Below are 26,219 nucleotides of genomic sequence, written 5' to 3'. Positions count from 1 at the left end.
ATTCTCTTTTTATATATATATATATATATCACTGGATGTTGTATGACTATTAAAAGATTATAATTAATGTTAGTCTGGTTGGGAATTTGGTAAGCTAGACTGGATACCTGGTGAGACAGTTGCGCAGTAATGCAAGGTTAAGTTCCCCAGACAGCTCACAGCTTTTAACCCGCTTTTATAGACAGCAGCACCACTTTCATAGAAAGTTAAACCAACAACGTTACAAACTTACTGTATTAAATTTTTCCTTAGTGTTCACATTTTAAAATGATGTGCTCTATTGTGTATGACTTCCAACACAATTGTAAGCAGAGGTGGGCTTGAGTGATCCAGTAGCTGTCATTATAGGAAAGCTGGACAGGAGGAGAAATGATTAGCAAACAAGATAACACAACAAACAGAAGATTTACTTAATTTGTCTTTCTCCAAGCATAAGAAGACTCATTGCAAAAAATGCAGCAAGAAACAGAATTCAGCTCACACAGTAGCAACTAGGATGAGGCTCACTGTACTATGCACAAACAATGGTGTCATAGTGATGAGGCTCCAAATGCAAGTAAGTTGAGTGGCTGCTGCCAGCTGTCCTATATTGCGGCGGCAGAGGGTGTTCATGGTACCTATCTGCTGGAGGTGTGGCTTAGTGGGTGCACACCATTGGCTCCACCAGATCCCACATGACCGCTATTGGTGTCAAATGGAAACCGGAAACTCCGTCGCCTACTCTGTGATGCCTGTGGGGTAGTATCGATACATGAAATCACACTTCAGTTCCTTGGATACGTCCATCCACACATTTTTTGTTTGACTCTTCTTCTCGTAATATTCTAGAGTTTTGGTCCACAAAACTGGCCATTCTTCCATTAAAGAAAATAATCGCTCACAAAACTGCCCATTCTTACACTAAAGAAAATAATATATATATATGTATATATATATATATATATATATATATATATATATATATATATATATATATATATATATATATATATATATATATATATATATATATATATATATATTTCCCAAGCTGTGTTCAGTAAAAAAAGTCAAATGTGTGTGAAATCTTATGGGACTTAACTGCTAAGGTCATCAGTCCCTAAGCATACACACTACTTTACCTAAATTATCCTAAGGACAGCACACACGCCCATGCCCGAGGGAGGACTCGAACCTCCGCCGGGACCAGCCGCACAGTCCATGACTGCAGCGCCTGAGACCGCTCGGCTAATCCCGTGCGGCCCGTGTGCAGTACTGTGGGAAGAAGTTACGAAAACAAAAAGAAAGTTGAATAACAGTAAATAACAGTAAAGGATGAAACTATACCGTACCTGACAGATGTGAAGGTGCCAATGCTTACTAAGCCCAACTACACCAGCTGTCACCGTGAGTACAGCACGGCAACTGTGACTGGTTGCTCCCTGGCTGCCAAGTGCCATTGAGACGTCTCACGCCATTTAGATGCAAAAGATGCTTTATGGCTATTCATATCATGGCCGTGTACATGGCTGCTGGACAAGTGTGAAATGGTCCTTATCTCCTTGTGTTCACAACTACTGTTCGAACGCAGACCTGTTGTTTACAGTTGTTAGTTAGATGCCACCACAGTTACTGTGATGGCGTCGCTTATATGCCAGAAACAAAATCAGTCTTGGAAATTTCTGGACTGATGATGTACACCTGAATATTCTGGTTGCTATCTTCATCGAATTCCCCTGGAGCTGAGTTCTTCTTGACCGCGATATTATCATTACAACATTTACATATCTAAATCTAAACTACTAGCTCTATAAACAGCCATTGTTATCTAGCTTCCATTCAAATCTTACTTTTATCTAACACTCTAACACTTTCCCTATGCAGGTAGGCAAGAAAATTTACCTGTGTGGTGAATAATAATAGTAATAATTCCGCTCGACTCAACGTTATGGTGCAGTCTTTCAAGTGAACGGTAGTTCAGTGACTTGCATGTCCCTTACCTACCCCTGAAATCCTACCGAGGTACAGGGACCTACAAATTAACGTGGATTCCGAAATAAGTGTCATTCCTGGAGAATCTTCAAAGTATTGAGAGATGGAAGCTAAGGTAAAGGCAGACTGAAATATTCCATGGCCTGACAGGGAGATGATCTCGTGACTTTTCAGTATCACCTGGGTCGATTATGATGCTGAACTCAAATGTTATCTGTTTTTAACAATGGAAATACAGCTTGCGTTTTCCAATCTGTAGCAACGTCCTGATCTATCTAGATTTTATTAAACACTGGGATAATAATTCAACAAGACATTATTTTGCATAATTTTGATAGGGAATAGTTGTCAAAATTGTGCCACTTTTGAGCTTTTATCTGTTATGGTCTAAACACTAAGTTAGAAAATTATGTAAAAAATATCGTACTCAACAGCAGGATGTTGTTCCTGATGTCTGATTTAAAGACTGGAAATTCTGAGAAAAATAAACACACTGCATTTAATTTTCTAAACATCTGCAAGTGGTACAAATTATGGAGTGATTTCCTAATTTGTACCAGTGGGTGCATAATTTGTACCACATTCACAAACTATGTACCTGAGGCTAAAAGAATGTAGCTGCATAAATTTAAGGAAGTGTTTCCATACTTCAGTTCTTACGCTACTATTTGCGAGTATTGCAATATAACTTTTTCCCTCCTTTTCTCATCCTGCACATTTTATATGAATCCACATTTTCCATTTCATGTAGCTGATCATTTCTTCCACTCGATCTTTCTCGCACAACCCACTATATCATCCTCTTTTTAAGAATGAGTTTCTAAAAAATGGCTCTGAGCACTATGGGACTTAATATCTATGGTCATCAGTCCCCTAGAACTTAGAACTACTTAAACCGAACTAACCTAAGGACAGCACACAACATCCAGCCATCACGAGGCAGAGAAAATCCCTGACCCCGCCGGGAATCGAACCCGGGAACCCGGGCGTGGCAAGCGAGAACGCTACCGCACGACCACGAGATGCGAGCAATGAGTTTCTATGTTGGCTTCGCCACAGAGTCTACAAAACACTTCTTTTTGGCAGATAGAGTTGTGCTTCTAGATTTCTTCCGCATTGCTTGGGTTAACTTTTTTTCTTGCATGATTGCTCCTCGGCTCACAGGCTCCTTGGCTAAGCGGTGAAAGTTTTGTTTCAAGCTTCCTTCATTTCCTCGGATTCTGCGATATATCTTGGATGGACACCTTCGGTCCACTTTTTGTTTGACACGACTTCGGTCCACTTTATGTTTGCCACTCTTTCTTCTGCGCTGAAATCATGGAGCAATCCGTTTACTTCTGCACTGTCGAATGCAAGTTTTCTTACGTCTGACATGCTTAAAGCGAACACCATCTTTTCAAATGTAAGAATATACTCTTCCAATTCGTTTTCAACTTCGTTAGAGAACACTTCACTGCAGGAAAAAAGATTTATATCCCAGTTTTCACTTTCGTCTTTATTTTCACGATGCCTCGTAATTGTTGGCTTAAGCACGTGCCATATGTATGTATTTTCATTTAATCCATGAGCCCCATTTAGATCTACTGTTACAGCTAAGAACTGTTCATCTGTGCTCCATTTTCCATAGCGCCTTTCTGTTGTCAGAATTTAATACAAAATAATTATTTAACAAATAACTTCGGATAAAGAACAAATTAGAAAATTCATCACATCATTTATAAACATCATGTTGCATTAATAATGCTAAACGCATTTTTCAACCTCACTATACGGACAAGTTTCTCGAAGTGTACCGGTGCATTATTGGAAACTTACAGCAGTACATTATAGGCAACATCACCATTTTCTCTTTGTCAGTTTCCTACAAACGAAGCACAACTACTATGGCTTCATGACAGTCTGAAAACTAAGATTATTTCGTGTATATTCATCTATAAATAAAACATTATGTTGCCACTTACTTTACAACAGTAATTCTCTTCGCCACATGTACAAAATTTTGGTGAAAACTACCACAAAATCAACGGTGTTTTCAGACTATTTGTTCTTCAACATAAAAAGGTCACAGCGGACAATATAGCTCCAAGGAGCATGTAGTTCACTCCTGACATGACTAAATATCAGTTAGTAGTTCATTAAACTTAAAACGAGAAAACATGCCTAACTATGTCCTCCTCATTCATATTGATGTAATTTACGACTCGAGGTCCATATCTTCCAGAGAACCCACAGTCTGTTCCTATTAGTTCATACAAATATGATTTTAAGTATAGTAACCTCGCCTATCAATTATTATGCTTGCCAGTGTCCATAGTAACAATAGGTATTCACAACAATCCTTTAAGTTGACGTCGATTCCAGAAATTTTACTCTGCACTAAATTAAGTACTGTCGAATTCACACTTTCCCTTTAATATTTGTATGTCAAATATATGTATACCACTCGACAGAATTGCTTCCCACTGTCACTTGAAGTGTTCGTTCCCTACATCTGTCTTCACAGATGTTACGTTAACCAATCCAGAAGAAAGACTGGCTCTGCACGTTCGTTACTGCAAGCATTTTCGGCGCTACACAATGCCCCGGAAGCCAGAAAAGGCGCGTTACTGCAAAGAAAACTGGAAGGTATACTCAGATAAAAATTACTTTATGATTGACAGATGGAAGTGGTGGAGAGCAGAGTTGGCGGTTCGTACAAAACATGCCAAGTGCTCATACGATCGATAGTTGCGCGCGCAGCAAAAAAGAAACAAGTCGACTACTGACAGACTGTTGCCAACGTCTTTCTTGGCACTGGGGATGTTAGTGGTGGGGCCCTCTGTTCACTAGGTACAGTGAAACGCTAAGACGCCGTAATCACGCGTTATAGGCGAATACTAACAATAAGAATATAAGATGAATATTTAGCCACAAACATTCTCAAAGTAACAAATAATCTAAATACGAGGAGAAAATTGTAAGATGAATTTCCAGTATACTGGATTAATTGCAGGACAGCAACTTGTGTGAAGCAGTTGGATACAGTAACAGCCAAAGTGACGAGATTCGCCTTTAATTTCATTGATGATTAGTTTTGGGTTATCATGATTTGAAACCTAATCATCAATTAAAGAAAAAGTGTGTCTTGTAACTTCGGTTGTTTCTACATCGAATTGAAAATCGTAAGAGGTGAACACAACTGAATGTTTGGAAACACATTATACCACTAACGATTGCACGCCAGTTTTACCTGAATAGCTTTCATTATCTTCTGTGTAGTTAATAGAACTGCTAATAGAATTTAGTGAAAAAAGAATTTGTTCTACGTTATTTTCCACGACACATTCATTTTCCAGTGCTTTCATTATTACTTCCTTCGTGTGCCTTACAAAGTTATGCCAATCTGACGACGAAGTTTGATTTGTAGCATCCTTTGTCATCCTTTCACATTTTTTATTCTTCCTTGCCACATAAGATTTGAGTTGAGTCCATATGAATGTAATTGAGAAGAAATGGCAATGACGTGATGGCAGTCTGAGGATGGTATGGCCATATTCTCTGCCAGTTCATCTACAACATGTAGTTACTGTAGGTGCCTTAACAATGACAGTCCAATGGTAACTATTACTGAAGGTTTGCATAAATTTTTATAGCCCTCTGGCATGAACAAGAGCTGCAGAACGATTCAATGATTACAATTCTGTATGTCTTTAGCTGAGGGAAATCTTCATTGCATTCTGACACATCGATCAACAACTAAAACTAAGTAATAATGTTTTGTATAAATTCTCAGTTATTTACGCATGGATGGAGAGATAAAATAACAAAACAGCTTATTACATTGATAAAAGTACTGTACTAAGTACAGTAACAGCTATTAATTTTATGACTGCATTACTACAAGAACAATAACAGTAATTTTTTTTTAAAAAAGAGGTTGACTGTGTCTTTGAACTCACAACATTAACAGACCAGTGATTTGATTTAATGCTAATGTCTCAAACAACGATTTTCATTCATTTAATTTTGTTACAGAACACTCTAACTGTAATGGCGACTTAGACGGCAGATGCGACTAATATGATAGAATGCATAAGGATCATATGAATCTGTGTGGTGCACAGGGACAGTTTCGTGGCGCACAGTGAAATACTGCGAGTATGTAATTTATATTTACTCCATACTCCTTCCATCCTTGAAAACAATATCGGTGTGATGGCTGCATTTGGTGTTTATAACATATGACCTAAAATCCACTAAAGGTACAGTGACCACATTTTTCACTGAAAGTAGTTTAGCTATGATCGTATAATGAAGATTGCTGTTGATCTGACATTTTGTTCTTAATATTTTTGTGCAGGAACTAAAACTTGACCGAACGCCAACTTCAGCAGCAGATATACTTTTGTCTTAGTTACACCAAGATGTTTTTATAGTAGCGTAACGTATAATCGCTGCATATTGGATGCTCCTTCCCCTCCCCACCCAGCTACCATTGTTGCGGCCAGCCCCGACTACCCCCCCCCCCCCCCCCAAGAAAAAACAACTTTGCAGGATCGTTCGAATTACCTGGAAAGGCTTGAGCAGGTGGAGCAGACAACACAATGAGCACGTGGAGCCTGAGAAAGAGGAGCGATTTGTTGCTGCCCGGCCCCTATAGCTCTACTCACACAAAGTAATTGTAATAGAAGTGTAGTGCATACCAAGCCAAAGAACTCGAGTATAGAAAACAGAGCAATCTTACACCAAGTAAATAATAATAATAATAATAAAGCACTGAACAACAAAGAGAGGTGCCAGACAATGGCGGCGAAGTACTTCAGTGGGCTACTGAATTGTCTTAAACCGGCTGAGAGACTCTTAAGGAGCCAATAGATCGAGAGGAGTGATTAGTCAAAATCACGAGATGAACTGGAGATCAAGAGACAAATCATTAAATTGAAAAATCTTGAAACAGCAGGACAAGACAGCGTCGTAGCTGAACTTCTAAAGGAAGGTTGTCCGAATAGCATCAGGGAATAACAAGTTCCGTACAAAATATATGGGAGACTGAAGTTATATCAAAACACCGGAAGTTGCAGAGGAATGTCGTTACCGCCCGACACATACAAAATTATGTCACAGTGCCCACTAGATAAGACACAGTTCCTATTGGAAAATAAGACAGGAGAATATAATGCAAGCTTTAGACCGCGAAGATCCTATACTGAACAGATACAAAATTTAAAGGTAGTCCTAAGATAACAAACGATGAGAAAGAGAGAGACCATGTGCACCTTTGCAGATTTCAAAAAGGTGTATAGATAGACCGTCACTGATCCAAGAACTCGAAGAGAGAGGCTTTGACGAGAAGACAGTGAGCATTATCAGGCACTGACAAACACCAAACTAAAATGAAATTCATGGGAGAGTTATCAGAGTCCTTCGATATTAGAACAGGAGAAATACAGGGCGAAGGTATTTCACCACTGTTATTCAGTATACGATCAGACAGAATTGTCATGGAATGAAAGAAAGAGCTGAAGATACAGAGACCTTACAAAACAATTAATCTGGAAACGAAAACCAAAGTACTATATATTGGCCGTTTGACATTCGCTGATGATATAGGAATGCTCACAGATATCACGTAAACTGTAGTACAGAAAAAGAGATCCTGAAGAAGCAGGCTGAAAAGGTCGAACTGCAGAGCCTTCGAGCAAACATTATATACCAAACCAAAAAGATTACAGCAAAATATGGTGAGGCCAAGAGAGATCACAAATTGAAGTATCTTGGGGACATGATACAGGCAAATGGAACAGAGAAAGTGTGGTGTCACCGCCAGACACCACACTTGCTAGGTGGTAGCCTTTAAATCGGCCGCGGTCCGTTAGTATACGTCGGACCCGCGTGTCGCCACTATCAGTGATTGCAGACCGAGCGCCGCCACACGGCATGTCTAGAGACACTTCCTAGCACTCGCCCCAGTTGTACAGCCGACTTTGCTAGCGATGGTTCACTGACAAACTACGCTCTCATTTGCCGAGACGATAGTTAGCATAGCCTTCAGCTACGTCATTTGCTACGACCTAGCAAGGCGCCATTATCAGTTACTATTGATGCTGTAAAACATGTACCGTCAAGAGCGATGTTCACCAATTATGGATTAAAGTTAAGTATTCCAGAAGCTAAGTACGTTTTTTACTAGTCTCATTCCGTGTCCTGTTCCAGACCTCACGCCAGCCTGCGTGAGCTTAAACGCGTGCCTTTCGGCTTCCTCCCAGCGGATTGGCTGTCTTGCCAGTCCACAACAGAAAGAAGCTCACGAACAGAGAAATGGAAAGATGAGTAGAGCATTCTGGGGGACTGAAAACGTCTGCAGTAAATCACTCATATCAAGCGGTGTAAAAGCGAGACATTTCAACACTACCGTGAAACCAGAAACTTTGTCCGCATGAGGAACGTTAGTTGTGAATTGTAAATGTGCACTAGAAAATATCAAGAAATTAGAGAGCCAAAGCATCAGAAAAATCCTGTGGCCCAATTATTCAGAAGAAGGCTATAGATTGAGGAGTAGACAAGAGACCGACCAGATATCTTACACAGTACACCACATGAAGAAATGTCGATTGAAATTTTATGGACACATCATAGGATGCCAGACATCACACAAAATAAAACAGATCTTCGAGTACACAGAAAGCGTTAAGAACGTGACGTCGATCACTGAAGTTGGGAAAGACCTGAAGAAAGGTGGCATAACAGTCAACTAGAGATGACAGAAAAACATTCAAGCACAAAGTATTCACATGGAAAGTAAGCCAAGAGATCAAGAAACTCAAGATAGAAACAACTTGTTTGGATGAAAGGAATATAATGCATAGTGATAAGATGAGAGAAGTGTTGCGCCTGAGAAAATCTCACCTCAAGAAGACGCTTATTACGATCCTCTAGTGGCCTACACGTGTATAATAATCTACTTCAGTACTCCGCAAGCCACCGAAAGGTGTGTTATGGAGGGTATTTCTGGTACCACTAAATAAAGTAAATAATAAAGCATCGCTCCCTTTCCACACAACATTTAACAAACTATAAAGTTTTCTTATTCGTTTCTCATAAACCTTATGTAAAAGTCTGCAACTCACAATTTAGCCTCTTTATGAGTTCAGCAAGTCACTCATCTTTTAATTGGTAAGAACATGGGAATCTGAGGTACACAAACTGGAAGCCAAACTTCATCTTAATGGTCCTGATGTGAGTTGATAGTGTGTGAGTAGCATGCGCAGTGACTGGTGTTGGGAAATGAAACAACAATGTAGCACTAGCTTTCTACATTATTAAGTTATTTCTTCACAAAAATTAATAAACAAAAAAGCATTCTATGAGGACATTAGGGAGCATCCGAGTGAAGGTGGGCCATTTTAATTACACTGGCCTTGTTTCGGAAGGGTGGGTGTTCTGATCTCCGTCAGGCCATTTTTATTTACGTTTATAGAGGTTTTTCCCTAAATTACTTTAGGAAAATGCTGTGGTGGGTTCTACCACAAGGACCTGTTGACTACTTGTCCCATCCTTGACAAACTAGGTATGTAAATATGTAAAATTTTGTATATATAATGCATGTTTTTTTGCTCAAACTGTAAGACTACGACATGTCCAATATTCTTACAAATGTGATCTACGGATGAATAAATTTACAACTATTACTTCTTTAAAATGCACTTGCTTTTGCTTAATCTACATCTACATCTACAGCTATACCCAGAAATCCATATTACGGTGTGTGGAGGTGGGTACTTCGGATACCACTATTTGTCCCTTTTCCACGTGCGAATGGTACCCGAATCTGCAAGCCTCCGTATGCTGTCGAATCACTCTGATTATATTGTCATCGACATTTTGCGAGATACGCGTGGGAGGGACTAATGTGTTGCTTGACTCTTCTTCGAGCTTATCTTCTCGAATTTTAAAAATAATCACATGTGTGATGCAAGATGAAATTCTTTTCTCTTGGTGCACCAGAGTTGGATGACAATGTCCATGACGCTCTTGCGTTTAACAAACTAGTCCTTGGATAAACATGCTTCTTTGGATCTTCTCTATGTGCTCTAACAGTTATATCTTATAGGCATAGCACCTCCGGATATTAGATGAAGACCGGCGGCAAAGGTTGAGAAGAACATACAGGAAAATGATTCCATGTTTTCCTCGAACAACTGAAGCAATTACATCATCACTTTCTGCTCGCTGGCAGTAATAACCAAAACCTAAAGAAGAGCCAGCTGCTGGTTTCCATTTACCCTGCCAGACGTGGATGACTTTGAACAAACTGCGAATTGGAGTGATGTGGTGCAATCAAAAGTTGAAGCGGTGGGGCTACATTACTGGAGACGCAACCTGCGAATGTGGAGACCTTCGAGATGCTGAACACCTCTTGGTCTGTCCGAAATTGCCTGAAGCTTGTACGCTGGAGGACCTGGTTTCAGCAAATGTTTGAGCAATCAAGACAGCCGATTTCTTGACTTCAAAGTCAATTTTACATATAATAAGTCTTGTGTATATATTGTAGATATGTTTTGAATTTGTAAGTAACTGTACTTTACTCTCCTGCATCCGAAAACAATAGTAATAATAATAATAATAATAATAATAATCCAATGAAGGTCCTAGACAGACTGGCAATGCTCGAGAATAGATCAAATGAGGTTTTTGTAACCTAAATATTTTGTGGATGAGTTAATTTTTTTTGAAATTCTTCCACTGTTTGTCTTGTGACAGCCAGAGCGAGAGCACCAGCAGCAGCGAGTACTGTTTGTATAAAGCGTTTATTTTGCATTTTGTTTACGACCTTCCACTAAGGAAGGGATTCTATTTGTGTTTATCTGCTCTGCATAGTAACTAACAGTTCTCGATAAAACTTTACGTAGTTTTCGTGTTAGATTTCTTAGTGTTTTCTTGATCGTTTAGAACAGAAAGCGCCCTAAAACCGTCTTTGTTTGTTTCGCGGCCGTTAGCCACTAGTCACTTGAATCAGCAGTTGTCTTGTGACAGCCAGAGCGAGAGCACCAGCAGCAGCGAGTACTGTTTGTATAAAGCGTTTTTGTACTTATTTGCTGCGCTTAGCTTTTAAATAGTTTTTCTGGGAAAACCTAGCGTAGTTTTCGCGTCTCGTATTTCAGTGAGTGTTTCTTGATTATCAGAGTAGCTCATCAGAAGATTATCTTGGGAATTTGTCACCGTATAGGGTAGGGTAAACATAGTCATGTGTAGGGACTGTGGTTGTTGTGAGCGGACGCAAGGAGAATTGGCCACTCTTCGGGGGCAGGTGGAGGCTTTGACTGTTAGGCTCATCGAGCTCGAGGCGCAGGCGTCGGCTCGTAGTGGCGTTGGGGCAACTGTGGTGAGACCTATGCCTACTTCGGTGGCCTTGGAATCACATGGAACCCCTGATGTCGCTGCGTCTTCCGGCAGTGAGCATCTTACCGGTCAGCCATCACTCCAGGGTGAATGGCGGACAGTGGTGGGCTCGCGCGTGCCTGGCCGAAAGGCGAAGGTGGGATCTGGCCGCGTGGCAGCTGCCTTACCCCTTTCCAACAGGTACGGGGTGCTTCCTAGTGGTGATGACATCGTTTCCGAGCCACCACAGGATGCCTCGCCTGTTGGGCCAGTGGCCGATTCTCCGGCAAGGTCCCGACAGTCACAGAGGGCGGGCCTATTAGTTATAGGGAGCTCCAACGTTAGGCGGGTTATGGAGCCCCTCAGGAAAATAGCGGGTAGGTCGGGGAAGAATGCCAGTGTGCACTCGGTGTGCTTGCCGTGGGGGTCTCGTCCGTAATGTGGAGGAGGCCCTTCCGGCAGCTATTGAACGCACTGGGTGTGACCGGCTGCAGATAGTAGCACATGTCGGAACGAATGACGCCTGCCGCTTGGGCTCTGAGGCCATCCTTGGTTCCTTCCGGCGGCTGGCTGATTTGGTGAAGACAACCAGCATCGCACGCGGAGTGCAAGCTGAGCTTAATATCTGCAGCATAGTGCCCAGAGTCGATCGCGGTCCTCTGGTTTGGAGCCGTGTGGAGGGTCTAAACCAGAGGCTCAGACGACTCTGCGACTATAATGGTTGCAAATTCATCGACCTCCGTTATTGGGTGGAGAACTGTAGGGCCCCCCTAGACAGGTCAGGCGTGCACTACACACCGGAAGCAGCTACTAGGGTAGCAGAGTACGTGTGGCGTGCACACGGGGGTTTTTTAGGTTAGAGGGACCCCTCCTTGGGCGAAACGATAAAATACCTGACGGCTTACCAGAGAGGACATTATCATCGTTGATAAAGAACGTCCGTCCTCAGAGACCAAAAACAGGAAAAGTTAACGTAATATTGGTAAACTGCAGGAGTATCCAGGGCAAGGTTCCTGAATTAGTATCTCTTATTGAAGAAAATAGTGCGCATATAGTATTAGGAACGGAAAGTTGGTTAAAACCGGAAGTGAACAGTAACGAAATCCTAGACACAGAATGGAATATATACCGCAAGGATAGGATAAACGCCAATGGTGGAGGAGTATTTATAGCAGTAAAGAATTCAATAATATCCAGTGAAGTTATTAGCGAATGCGAATGTGAAATAATCTGGGTTAAGCTAAGTATCAAAGGTGGGTCAGATATGATAGTCGGATGCTTCTATAGACCACCTGCATCAGCAACCGTAGTAGTTGAGCGCCTCAGAGAGAACCTGCAGAACGTCGTGAAGAAGTTTCGTGATCATACTATTGTAATAGGGGGAGACTTCAATCTACCAGGTATAGAATGGGATAGTCACACAATCAGAACTGGAGCCAGGGACAAGAAATGCCAAGAAAGGAAGGAAAATATATTTGCTTAACAAGAGTGATAGGGCACAAATCGCAGAATATCTGAGTGACCACCATCAAACGTTCATTTCTGAGGAAGAGGATGTGGAACAAAAATGGAAAAAATTCAGAAACATCGTCCAGTACGCCTTAGATAAGTTCGTACCGACCTAGGTCCAAAGCGAGGGGAAAGATCCACCGTGGTATAACAATCATGTACGAAAGGTACTACGGAAACAAAGAAAGCTTCATCATAGGTTTAAGAGTAGTCGAATCATAGCTGATAAGGAAAAGCTGAACGAAGCGAAAAAGAGCGTAAAGAGAGCAATGAGAGAAGCATTCAACGAATTCGAACATAAAACATTGGCAAACAATCTAAACAAGAACCCTAAAAAGTTTTGGTCATATGTAAAATCGGTAAGCGGATCTAAATCCCCTATTCAGTCACTCGTTGACCACGATGGCACCGAAACAGAGGACGACCGAAGAAAGGCAGAAATACTGAATTCAGTGTTCCGAAACTGTTTCACTGCGGAAAATCGTAACACGGTCCCTGACTTCAGCCGTCGCACGGACGCCAAAATGGAAAATATTGAAATAAACGATATCGGAATTGAAAAACAACTGCTATCACTTAGTAGCGGAAAAGCATCCGGACCAGACGAGATACCCTTAAGATTCTACAGTGATTATGCTAAAGAACTTGCCCCCTTTCTATCAGCAATTTATCGTAGATCGCTGGAAGAACGTAAAGTACCTAGCGACTGGAAGAAAGCGCAGGTCGTTCCCATTTTCAAGAAGGGTCATAAATCAGATGCGAATAATTGTAGGCCTATTTCGCTTACGTCAATCTGTTGTAGAATAATGGAACATGTTTTGTGTTCTCGTATTATGACGTTCTTAGATAATACAAATCTCCTTCATCATAACCAACATGGATTCCGCAAACAGAGATCATGTGAAACTCAGCTCGCCCTATTTGCCCAAGAAATTAACAGTGCCGTAGACACTGGCGAGCAGATTGATGCCGTATTCCTGGACTTCAGGAAGGCATTTGATACGGTTCCGCACTTACGTTTAGTGAAAAAAATACGAGCTTACGGAATATCGGACCAGGTTTGTGATTGGATTCAGGATTTCCTAGAAGAAAGAACACAACATGTCATTCTTAACGGTTCAAAATCTGCAGATGTAGAGGTAATTTCGGGAGTACCGCAAGGAAGCGTGATAGGACCTTTATTGTTTACAATATACATAAATGACTTAGTTGACAACATCGGTAGCTCCGTGAGGCTATTTGCAGATGACACGGTTGTCTACAAGAAAGTAGCAACATCAGAAGACTCGTACGTACTCCAGGAAGACCTGCAGAGGATTAATGCATGGTGCGACAGCTGGCAGCTTTCCCTAAACGTAGATAAATGTAATATAATGCGCATACATAGGGGCAGAAATCCATTCCAGTACGATTATGCCATAGGTGGTAAATCATTGGAAGCGGTAACGACCGTAAAATACTTAGGAGTTACTATCCGGAGCGATCTGAAGTGGAATGATCACATAAAACAAATAGTGGGAAAAGCAGGCGCCAGGTTGAGATTCATAGGAAGAATTCTAAGAAAATGTGACTCATCGACGAAAGAAGTAGCTTACAAAACGCTTGTTCGTCCGATTCTTGAGTATTGCTCATCAGTATGGGACCCTTACCAGGTTGGATTAATAGAAGAGATAGACATGATCCAGCGAAAAGCAGCGCGATTCGTCATGGGGACATTTAGTCAGCGCGAGAGCGTTACGGAGATGCTGAACAAGCTCCAGTGGCGGACACTTCAAGAAAGGCGTTACGCAATACGGAGAGGTTTATTATCGAAATTACGAGAGAGCACATTCCGGGAAGAGATGGGCAACATATTACTACCGCCCACATATATCTCGCGTAATGATCACAACGAAAAGATCCGAGAAATTAGAGCAAATACGGAGACTTACAAGCAGTCGTTCTTCCCACGCACAATTCGTGAATGGAACAGGGAAGGGGGGATCAGATAGTGGTACAATAAGTACCCTCCGCCACACACCGTAAAGTGGCTCGCGGAGTATAGATGTAGATGTAGATGTAGAGTGGAATCTGCCTCACCTCGTTATGCAGTCGTTCCACTTCGATCCACCCCTGATTCGTACAACTATAGATTTTATTGATGAGACAGTTTTCAGTAATTGACTGTAAATCGTTTAATAAAGAATTCAGGTGCAATGCTTAAACCATATTTGTGTTGATAATCAATTGTCAGTTCTTGTACCGAGGGTAAATCCTCTGCTGCTCAGCCTGCATTCTACTGCAAAATACTGGCTTGTGTTTTCCCTGTACAGAATAGATTCATTCGTGAACAACTTAACGAAGCTTTCTACATTATACATAATATCATTCAAAAATATATCGGGAATACAAACCGCTCAATAAAAAAATCCCTTGGTGTACGCCTGTAGTTACTTTCACATTTGACGATTTTCCTTTTTCAGAAATTACTTGTTGAATTCTATTCATTGAAAAGTCATTAATCCTATCTTGTAGTTTGACACCAGGCAAAATATATGAGTCAAGTCAAGAATTTTGGTGCCTTCTGGGTCCCAAGGACATATAGAGGTAGCTGGTTTTCACTGCATCACAGTTAGGATAATCCATGTTAATTTTTCCAAAGAAGATTTTCGGTCTCCAAGAATGCCATAACGCACTAGCATAAAACATGTACCACTTATATAGTGCTTATCGATGTCAGCGATATAGATTACAGGGTGTTTGGTAATTTCCATTACAAACTTCTAGGACTTGTAGAGGGGAGTGAGTAGATAATACTTTGAATGGGAACCCACTGTGGGGTGGAGGGTGGAAATATGTTTCTTTTGTATTGCCGTTCTCAACGCAGGCCCTCTAACTACAATGTTGGAAACCAGAAAGTGATTAGCCAAAACGTGATGCCTGCAATTAAAGTTCACTGTGCCCTCTCTGATGGAGAAAACAAAAAGTTATTGATTATTGAAGTTCATTACTCTGAGGATTTAGGATGATGTCTGGGATTCATATAAAATGCAGTTTACTATAACAATTTTCACTATATTCTGAAAACGATAAAGCGTAAAATTCCAGACAAATGATTACGCATATCAGCTATTCTACTATCAGAGCTGTTCAGAGTTTATTGCACGGATCCTATTATCCCTAGATAATGAAACTGTTCAATAATCGTTATCGATGTAAATGTTCAAAGTGAATGCTCGCCAAAATTTGATGTTAATACTCATCAAACGCCACGCTAGTAATGGTAGAAAGTCTGTCCTGCGGCGACACGTGAAAATACGACCTACGAAAAATGAGAATAAATCACTGGAGTCGTTCCGCTATTGACTCTTTACCCCAATGCGACCTCATTGTTAAGTGCATATCGAGTTACGTAATTCGGCAGCCAAGGCTGTTCCTGGCAACTGCACAAACGCGACGCGGCTTCCGACACGAAGAGCGCGCTGATATTAATCTAGAAGAGAACTGGGGCCTTACTCTAGCTCGCACACTCTTATTTATATAGCAGCGGTGTCCGCCGCTCGTGGTCTCGCGGTAGCGTTCTCGCTTCCCGAGCACGGGGTCCCGGGTTCGATTCCCGGCGGGGTCAGGGATTTTCACCTGCCTCGAGATGACTGGGTGTATGTGTTGTCCTCCTCATTTCATCATCATCCAGGAAAGTGGCGAAATTGGACTGAGCAAAGATTGGGTAATTGTACGGGCGCTGATAACCACGCAGTTGAGCGCCCCACAAACCAAACATCATCATCATCATCATAGCAGCGGTGCGGACTGCTGAAGGTGCAGCCGACAACATTTGCCTTACTGCCTAGCTGCTGGGGCTAGCAGAACACCACTACAGGTTACTAAATAATTAATTGCTTCATTCGCTGAATGCTAATGAAGCTCTCGATTTCATTGTGCAATCGGCACACAGGTAACTTGGGTTGGGGTTGGGTTGTTTGGGGAAGGAGACCAGACAGCGAGGTCATCGGTCTCATCGGATTATGGAAGGACGGGGAAGGAAGTCGGCCGTGCCCTTTGAAAGGAACCATCCCGGCATTTGCCTGGAATGATTTAGGGAAATCACGGAAAACCTAAATCAGGATGGCCGGACGCGGGATTGAACCATCGCCTCCCGAATGCGAATCCAGTGTCTAACCACTGCGCCACCTCGCTCGGTACACAGGCAAGTAACAACAATAAAATTCTAATGTGGCTAGGTTAAATACTTTTGGCGAGAGAATCATTTTAGTTGTACTGCACTCAATAGATGAACTCTGAACTTGCTCTTTGGAGAGACGCTACAGCTATAGTTTTATAGCTACCTTTTTGAAACTTCTCACATCTTTGTTATTATAGCGTATCTCCATTCTACGTAAATCTAAACATCCTAGTTTTATCTAATTACTTACTTAATGTATCTTGCTTCCGAACTTTAAGGATAAAAAAACAGAAAATCATGAATTTAAACCAAAATATTACTTTGTGAGATCCAGCATTCTGTTTCCATTAAATTAGAATGAAAAAGGAATCCGAATATAAATTTTGAAGTTTCTAGCTCCTTCCTGTTGCGCCGATGATTTTTACGTAAAACGTACAAATTTCGAAAACAGTTGAAGTTACTAAACTGAAACTTAACACATTATCATTTTAGCACTATTCCTGACATGCTATCAACTTTTTAGATTATTTGCTTTATTTTTAAGGTATTGCGCAACATTCGTGACGTCATAGCTAGTTACAGCGGACTAGGCTGGCACACAATGGAATTATATGGCGTGAGGAGGCTGCTTCCCTACACCATGTCCGGTAACTTACCGTTTCCAGCCTATAGCCATTTGAAAACATGTTGGTAACGTGACCAGTTTTACAAGTAATTGGTTAGGCGTGACCCAGTACATCACATATTTTATAGTTCCACTCATTAATGGCCAACGAAATTGCTCATGAGCTCGTTGACTGGTTCTCTTCAACGGCCTCTTCCAGCTTGGGTGTGATGCGTCTTCTTGTTACACCACAGCCACATCTGTTGACGGTGAAGGTACCCGTTCTCGAAGCCGTTGTGAAATGATGACGAAAAGGGTATGCTATGAAGTCGGACGTTGTGTAGAACGGTACTGGAGGATTATTTCCATGGGTTCCTATTAAAATATTAAGTACTCTCTCCCCTGTACAGGTCTTAGAAGTTTGAAATGGGAATTTTCGAACACCCTTATAGTTAGCACATCTCTCTGGCGAGCCTTGTCGAAAACAGCAGTTACTTGCACCTTATAGCAATCGCTTGGAAGCTTTCATTACTCCACTGATCTGCAATAAATTTCTGCTAGAAGAAGAGCAAGTCTTTTCGCATAATCTATGAGGTTCACTCAAATGAAACCTGCTCAGTGCGTCTACCTTTGCCTTACACGTATGGTGGCACCACATAACTACGGGTGGGGTGGCGCCATCTATTGGTAGAGCGACTGACGCGTGCGCACCGTTTGAGGTTGCATAGCGCCAGTATGGTTTCACGCCGAAGAGAAGGTGGTCACACAAGTTATCGTCCCTACCGAACACGCAGGCGAGTAAGCAGGAACAACGAGGAGTGATTCGATTTTTGGCGGCAGAGAGAGTTGGAGGCCGTGAAATGTATCGACGGATGAAGGCTGTGTACGGCGAGTACGGTCTGAGTCGTTCAAGTGTAGTGGAATGGCGCAAACGATTCCTTGAGGGGCGCGAGTCACAGGAAGACGATGCTCGTCCTGGACAGGCTCAGCGTGTCATTACACCGGAAATGGTTGTGGAAGTGAATGCTTTAGTCTTGGACAACCGCAGAATTACCGTGGACGAGATCCATCGGTTACCGGCTTAATAGCGTGGGCACCGCCCATACCATAATGCATCAACACTTGAACTTTCGAAAAATCTGTGTGCAGTGGGTTCCCCAACTGACCGCCGAATAGCGCAATACTCGAATGGCGCTGTCTTTGAGTCATCTGTAACCTTATTATGAGGAGGAATATGGCATTCTGTCGCGTATTGTCACAGGTGACGAAACATGGTGTCACCATTTTGAACCGGAAAGCAAGCGTGTGAGCAAGCAGTGGAAACATGTAACTTCATCACCTTCAAAGAAATCAAAGGCCGTGCACACGAGTTCTGGTAAGGTCATGATGTCCTTCTTTTTTGACAAGAGCCCACTGCTTGTCGAATTCCTGGAACGGGGAACCACCATCAGTGCCCAGCGCTATCAAGCCACTTTACAGAACCTTAGACGAGCCATCAAGTCGAAACGCCGAGGCATGTTGTCCAATGGCGTTATCCTCCTGCATGATAATGCCCGCCCACACACGGGCAATGTGATGAACATGACATTACAGTAGTTTGGCTGGGAAACGCTGGAACAACCACCGTACAGTCCCGACCTTTCACCATGTGACTTTTGCGTGTTTGTTCCTCCAAAACAAGCTATTTGCGGACATCGATTCGCAACGTACGACGAAGTGTGTGACTGCGTCCAGGCCTGGATCCTACAGCAGCCTACTAGCTTCTTCAAGGAAAGAATCGACCGGCTAGTGTCGCAATGGGATAAAAAACAAGCTATTTGCGGACATCGATTCGCAACGTACGACGAAGTGTGTGACTGCGTCCAGGCCTGGATCCTACAGCAGCCTACTAGCTTCTTCAAGGAAAGAATCGACCGGCTAGTGTCGCAATGGGATAAATGTGCCAACAGTTTGGTGACTATTTTTGAGTACGTGTACCTTGTATAACAATATTTTTGAGTTCATAAAATCGTTACCGTTACTTTGCACTAGTCACCACGATTCATTTGAATGCCACTTATATACAAGAGTACCCGTATCGCATAAGGTCGGTGTTTTCCATTTGTTGTGCGATTTTAATTTATTTTCAGTTACGGCATAACTTATGTCAATATCCATCTTCTCGATAATCGCTCATCGACTGAAACCGAAGTAGGACCCTTCTTACTAAAATAATTTTGGAAGAAAGAATACAGTATTCCGCACTTTCTGCGTCAGTATCCGTTACGGCGGTAGTACAGCCACTGAGAGACCGTATAGACGAGTCTTATCTATTTACAGGCTTTATGTATGGCCAGAACTTCTTATGATTTCCTGTCAGATCAGTAGACCAAATTTTGCCTTCGAATTCATTCAGCTCTTCTTGCATTGCTCTCCGTAGGCTCGTTTTGGCTTAGTCCACATTTAGTTTGCCAACAAGTCATTGACTTCATTTTAATTTATGCTGTTCTTTTTGCTTTAGTACCAACTTTGTGTCACCGTTATTGAAGCACTGGAGGTCTTTTCCAACCCCCACAACCTTACCTGGAACCCTTCGTTTTAAGCGTCTCATCTTGGACTTATAATGCCATCCTATCTCTGACGTCAGATCGATCCATCATGATATTCTCGGAACTTATGATTGCTTTTACTTCACCCAAGTTCTACACATGGCAGCAATCATGTACTTATTTGGATACAGTTATCGCATAAATGACACAATGTTTGCCTTTGCGTATTTCGCATTCGACTGGCAGATTTTTGAGCCTGTCCAGCGGATTAAAATGCATAAAAATATCAAAGATTCCGGGTCTGTTTGCTATTAACTTGGCAGAATATACTGGCGCTTACCACATGAATTGGGACAGAACCGGTTGTGGCAGCTATGGATGCCTTCACGTGTTCCACGAAGTTCGTAGAAAGTTAAATTAGTTTCTACTGGTTGCGAGTTGCTTCTCGGTTTTGGCGCTGCTCTGTATGTCTGCACTTTATTCCTCTGTTCTGCATAGTGTATTTGCGGGAGCTGGAATAATATGGTAATAAGGGCTTGTGAGAGGTACGAGTTGGGTGCCAAGGGAGACGCTTCGAGCGGTACTGTGGTGCAGTTTTTCCGATTATCAGATCGAGGCGGTTTATTATGAATAATAAAGTTGTGTTGTTTGTTTTTTAGAAAGTCAGAAAACTCGCTTCCGACGCCAGACAAGTGAGCTAATTTACCTATTACTGCATGTGACTGAAGTATTCCCACGTTCTCAGCCTCATTGAAGGACACATTTAGCTGACGCTCAACTTATCTGATACCATTTAATGCACTCATCACATGTTTTTGTTAGTAGGTTTTAGCGCAGTTCGCTCAGAGTTAGAAATTTATTTCCATAGTAAGATACCTTGTGATTTTCGCTACAATTTGCGTTAAAATATGGGATCGTTATTGCATGCTTTGGTTGTTAGACAGTCAAAACATTACCGAATCGCTAAAGTGTACATTTTCACAAGACAATGAATTCCGTAAATTGAGACATTGGGAATTGTGGTATGAAATCTGTACCACCCGTTTGCAAAGTATTAAATACAGTTATTTTGTTACACCTCCCATAGACTTCATGTGTGTGTGTGTGTGTGTGTGTGTGTGTGTGTGTGTGTGTGTGTGTGAGAGAGAGAGAGAGAGAGAGAGAGAGAGAGAGAGAGAGAGAGAGAGAGAGAGAGCGAGAGAGAGTTAGTGAAATTGTCTTGTATGTAGGTCTGTGTGTAACTGGTCAATGAACCAAACAATAAAATTGACCAGTTACACACATACATAAATTCTGTTCATGATAAGATACATTTCACAATAGAGAAAGAACAAAATAGACAGTTAAATTCCTTGGACATCACCATAAAGATTCAAAACAACCAACACACATTTTCCGTATACCGAAAACCGACAAAAACAGACACAATTATACATGAGATATCACATTACCCCAATTCTCAAAAGCAGGCATCACTTAGATAAATGCCCCACGGACTAAACACAGTACCATTAGAGACAGACATTTACAAAGAAGAAATAAATACTTTAATATAAATAACCACAAACAATGGATACAAAGGGAACTTAGTAACGAAGCTGAACAAGAAAATCAAGAAACAGAAAAGTACAAACACCCAACTGTCACCAAAACAAGGACAAAATCATACACAAACAAATACACAAAATACTGTACAAGAATAGAAACAACACAAAGTGTGAAAGAAACAGAAAGTAAAATATGGTACACAGTGACATACAACCAAAAATGCACAGACAGAATATGCAATATTTTGAAAAAACAAGGCATAAAAATAACACGGCAAACCAACAACTTAATTCAGAAGTACTCCCCAAAAACAATAGGAAAAACTTATCTAGATCAGAAATCAGGAATATACCAGCTGAAATGCAATACATGTGATCGAAGATACATAGGTCATACCAGCAGGACATTTGACTCCAGATGCAAAGAACATGTAAGAGCATGGAAGTAAAGGACAAATCATTCAACTTTTGCAGAACGCTTAAACTAACACCAACATAAAATTATAACCAGAGACACAGACACGGAAATCATAAGGATAAACAACAACAAAAAACACCTCCTCACCTTACAATAAAACTACCACAGCCAAAAATCCATAACAGAAAAGAAACAACTCATAAATGATCAGAACAATTTGGCAAACCACACACTCTTTAAACTGATTGACCACTTGCTATAACATTAAAAGTACACATATAACCAAAGGATCCAATTTTCACCACCATTTCCTCCCTGATTCTGTCCTATAATCACTGTTCAGCCCCATCCTTGTCTTCGCTTGTTCCCTCCCCGACCGCCCCTTCCCCCCCTGCTCGCAAAAAAAACCCACTCCTCTCACGTCCCTACCGACATACAAGATTTCACTAACTCTCTCTCTCTCTCTGTCTGTCTGTCTGTCTCTCTCTCTCTCTCTCTCTCTCTCTCTCACACACACACACACACACACACACAAACAATATCGTTTCATTCGTTGGCAACACTCACAACGTGAACGAAAAGAAAACAATAGGCATAAACACTGTGGCAATGCAGAATGAAAAACAGTTAAGAAAGTCAATTGTAAATAGTGCAGCGCAGGAAATACCGCAGAATGCCAAAATCTGCCAAGTGCAGATGTGAAATGAAGCCTGTTGACAACAACCACTGCTAGCAAAAGGGGAAGAAGCAGATTATGTACAGAAACACCGTACGTAGCTTGCAGACCAACTTTATAAAGAAAATGCTGTTTTTAACCTAAAACAATAAAAAAATGTAGAAACGTTTGTATCAAATTTACAGAATAACCACGGAAGATGCTTTGTAAATGAAAGTGAAACGCGTCTTGTGTAATTCTTTTTAATTAGGTTGCAGGCAGCTCAAGATGGATAACCTGTAGCAACAGATGTTAACAGCTGCTGTGGAAGATGGTCACGCAAACAAACGTAAATTTGTAGCTGATTTGGGGGTGTACAGGATGTGAAAATTACACTGCTCAACGAAATTAAAGAATCACTTGTTCAAAACATCGTAACTGTCTCCCACTGCGACGCGTAAGTTTGAAATTTGGCTCAAAGGTACCTAAAACCTTCCTCTGTAACGGTGCAAAAGCGTGGCGTTCTGCGACTTCACCATCAGGTTCGGTGCAACACCACCTGGACTAGAAGGCTTTGCTGGGAGACGCTTCCAAGAATAAGGCGTCGACACATAAAAAAAAATTAGTAAAAAAGGATTGGCACGAAATTTCACCATAATTCTGCTCAACACCACCGTGGATGTGTCACACGACGTGAAGGTCGTCAGAGGCTCTGTTACCAACATTTAACCCCCTCCTCCCCCCTTTTTTTATGGCGGTTAGACCCAACCTTGAAACCCATACGGTTTTCTTATGGGTGTCCGAGGAAAACATTTCAGACACACCGCCACTCAGAGTGGATACCAAGAGGACTCGGGAGTTGGCATAAAGCAGCGTCAGTTTAACCACATCTTCCCTTGGCGCGTTTATTCGCACACAGTTAGTGCTTGAGAACGACAGTTCACAGTGCGATGAGCAACAGGACGACATTCTTGACAAATCTGACGACTGCTGCCACCAACTAGACATTTCAACCCTTCTTTATGGACAGTGCGGGGCTGCAACCTCACTGAATGCAAATGTGGCCATTCGGAGTGTAGCATGAGAGCAACTTTTGCTGTGCCATACATGGTGGAACAACTAGGGACCGTTTGAAACAATTCGACAAAATCTGAAGGTAATTAAGCAATAACATGTTTCTATGCTTTTTCATCCCTCCTTTTTCACGCTCTCCTGTGGCGTGATCCCAGGAAGGTTCAACATTGACACATGCGTGGGTAAAATAGTAAAGTGTCACTCTAAAACCACCCAGTTGGGCAACACCCTCGATGACACTCATTCACCTTAGTGCAACATGTTAAAAATGTACCTGTCAGAAATGTCGACATCCGCCTTGCTGTTGCTCTAGCACCTGAAGATAGGCGAACTCCACCTAAGGCTATCAAAGGAGTTACCAAATCCTCAGGCGCTAGAGCAATCTTGTGGGTAAGAGGGGGGTGTGGGGGTGTGACGACTTTCCTACCGTGTGACTCGTCCACTGTGGCGTTGAGCAGAATTGTGGTAAAATTTGGTGCCAATGTAACATCAATAAACCACCTTGCAGTTCACATGAACTTCTGAGCTGCGGCCTTTTTTTCGCATATGTCAAATCATTGTTCTTTGAAGCATTGCCGAGCCAAGGGTGACGTTGCAGAGTGCCATCCGTTCCCATCATTACAGAGGAAGGTTGTAGGCATCTTTGAGCGAAAATTCGAATTATGCGTTAGAATGGGAGATAATTACGTGGTTTCGAAAGAGTTATCCTTTAAATTTGTTGCAAAATGTATGTTGTATACTGAGCTGCCGCCTCTTACTGCAAGCCGGCCGCGGTGGTCTAGCGGTTCTAGGCGTTCAGTCCGGAACCGCGCGCCTGCTGCGGTCGCAGGTTCGAATCCTGCCTCGGGCATGGATTTGTGTGATGTCCTTAGGTTAGTTAGGTTTAAGTAATTCTAAGTTCGAGGGGACTGATGTCCGCAGATGTTAAGTCCCATAGTGCTCAGAGCCATTCTTACTGCAATAATGGCTCTAACGCGGCTGGACAGCTAGTCGAATTGAGTTTGAATGACATTTATAGGTACGGCATTGCAAGCTGGTTCAACTCTATTTCTGAATTCATCAGTCATAGTGGCTGGCGATTGATGGCGTGCTTGTCTCTCTGTAGCCACTACCGCAAGTTTTCAGTGGATGGGAGATTTGGTGAGCGTGCTGGCCAGGGCAACACCCCCTGTATTAAATTACGGCTGAGAAGCATGTGCGACATTCGGCCTTGCAGTACTTTGGAATGTCACGGAGACTTTGAAGATAGGGCATACACACCGGGCTTCACACGTCAGAAATATAATGGTTCCTGCCCAAATCATCAACTATGCGAACCAGAGGTGACTGTGTTGTATACTCAGTAGCATCCGATATCATCACGCCGGGTGCTGTGCCATATGACAACAAAAAATGCAATCTGGGAACGTCCACTCTCCAGACATCGTCGCACTGTCCGTTTTAGATACTTTCCTTGCTGGAAATGAGCCCATTTTCTGACGCTTGTGACTGTTGGGATCTAGTGAGAATGGCCCTCCTGAGTTCCTCTATTCCATATCTGCATACCAGTTGTGAGATCCCAACGCATTTTCTACAATCCGAAGAAACTGTTACCGGCATCGTGTATAGACTTCCCTTTTCTGAATCCACATTGACAGAAGTCTTTACCAGGGCCGGCCATGGCTTGCCGAACTGGATAAGAGCATGAGCGGGCCGCGTGTGGGTTGGAGCTTGGCCTGTCTCGGCTTTTCTCGGTCCTTCTTGGAAGTACCCGGTACAGCTCGACATTTGATTTATTATTGCAGTATGGCATCTCTGATCAGCACAACTCTCTGCAGTTCGGAAGAATCATGGTGTCTGTTGTTTACACCTCGCTATTTGTTCGTGGTGTAAGGGACGTTAACATGTTCAGTTTGCACGAAATGAGGAAGTCAAACGATCTATCGTCACAGGCCCTTAAAACTAGATGATAGTGACAAGACAGGTATGAGAATTCTCAGTATTTTTAATGCAGTCGCATAATCGGCTGGTACTGCAAATTTGCTATGAAACAAGGTTATAATACCATACAGAAAGAATTTAAAGATTTAGTTGCCAACGAAAGAGCAAATAATTAGAACGATCGACAGACAGGATTCATTGCTCTGTACATAAAGAAGCACTTGGTGCTAAATTTGCAGCCATGGAGCACGTGAAGAATTTGGTGGTACGAATAGAAAAATTTATGAAGTGGGACGCATTATTCCATTGTCAGTTGCAACATTTTTCGATGGAATTAAATGAAGAGTGTCGAGACTTTATACATTATTGCAAAGTACCTTGATTAAGCCAAGGGACGTGCCTGGAAACATTATTCAATACAAAACCTGCCATTTTGGCATTTATGGAGGAAATAGGAGTACAGGAGTGAAAATT

This window comes from Schistocerca cancellata, chromosome 4 (assembly GCF_023864275.1).
Source record: "Schistocerca cancellata isolate TAMUIC-IGC-003103 chromosome 4, iqSchCanc2.1, whole genome shotgun sequence".
Taxonomy (NCBI): domain Eukaryota; kingdom Metazoa; phylum Arthropoda; class Insecta; order Orthoptera; family Acrididae; genus Schistocerca; species Schistocerca cancellata.
The sequence above is the reverse complement of the archived record's forward strand: the minus strand, read 5'-3'. Positions refer to the sequence as shown.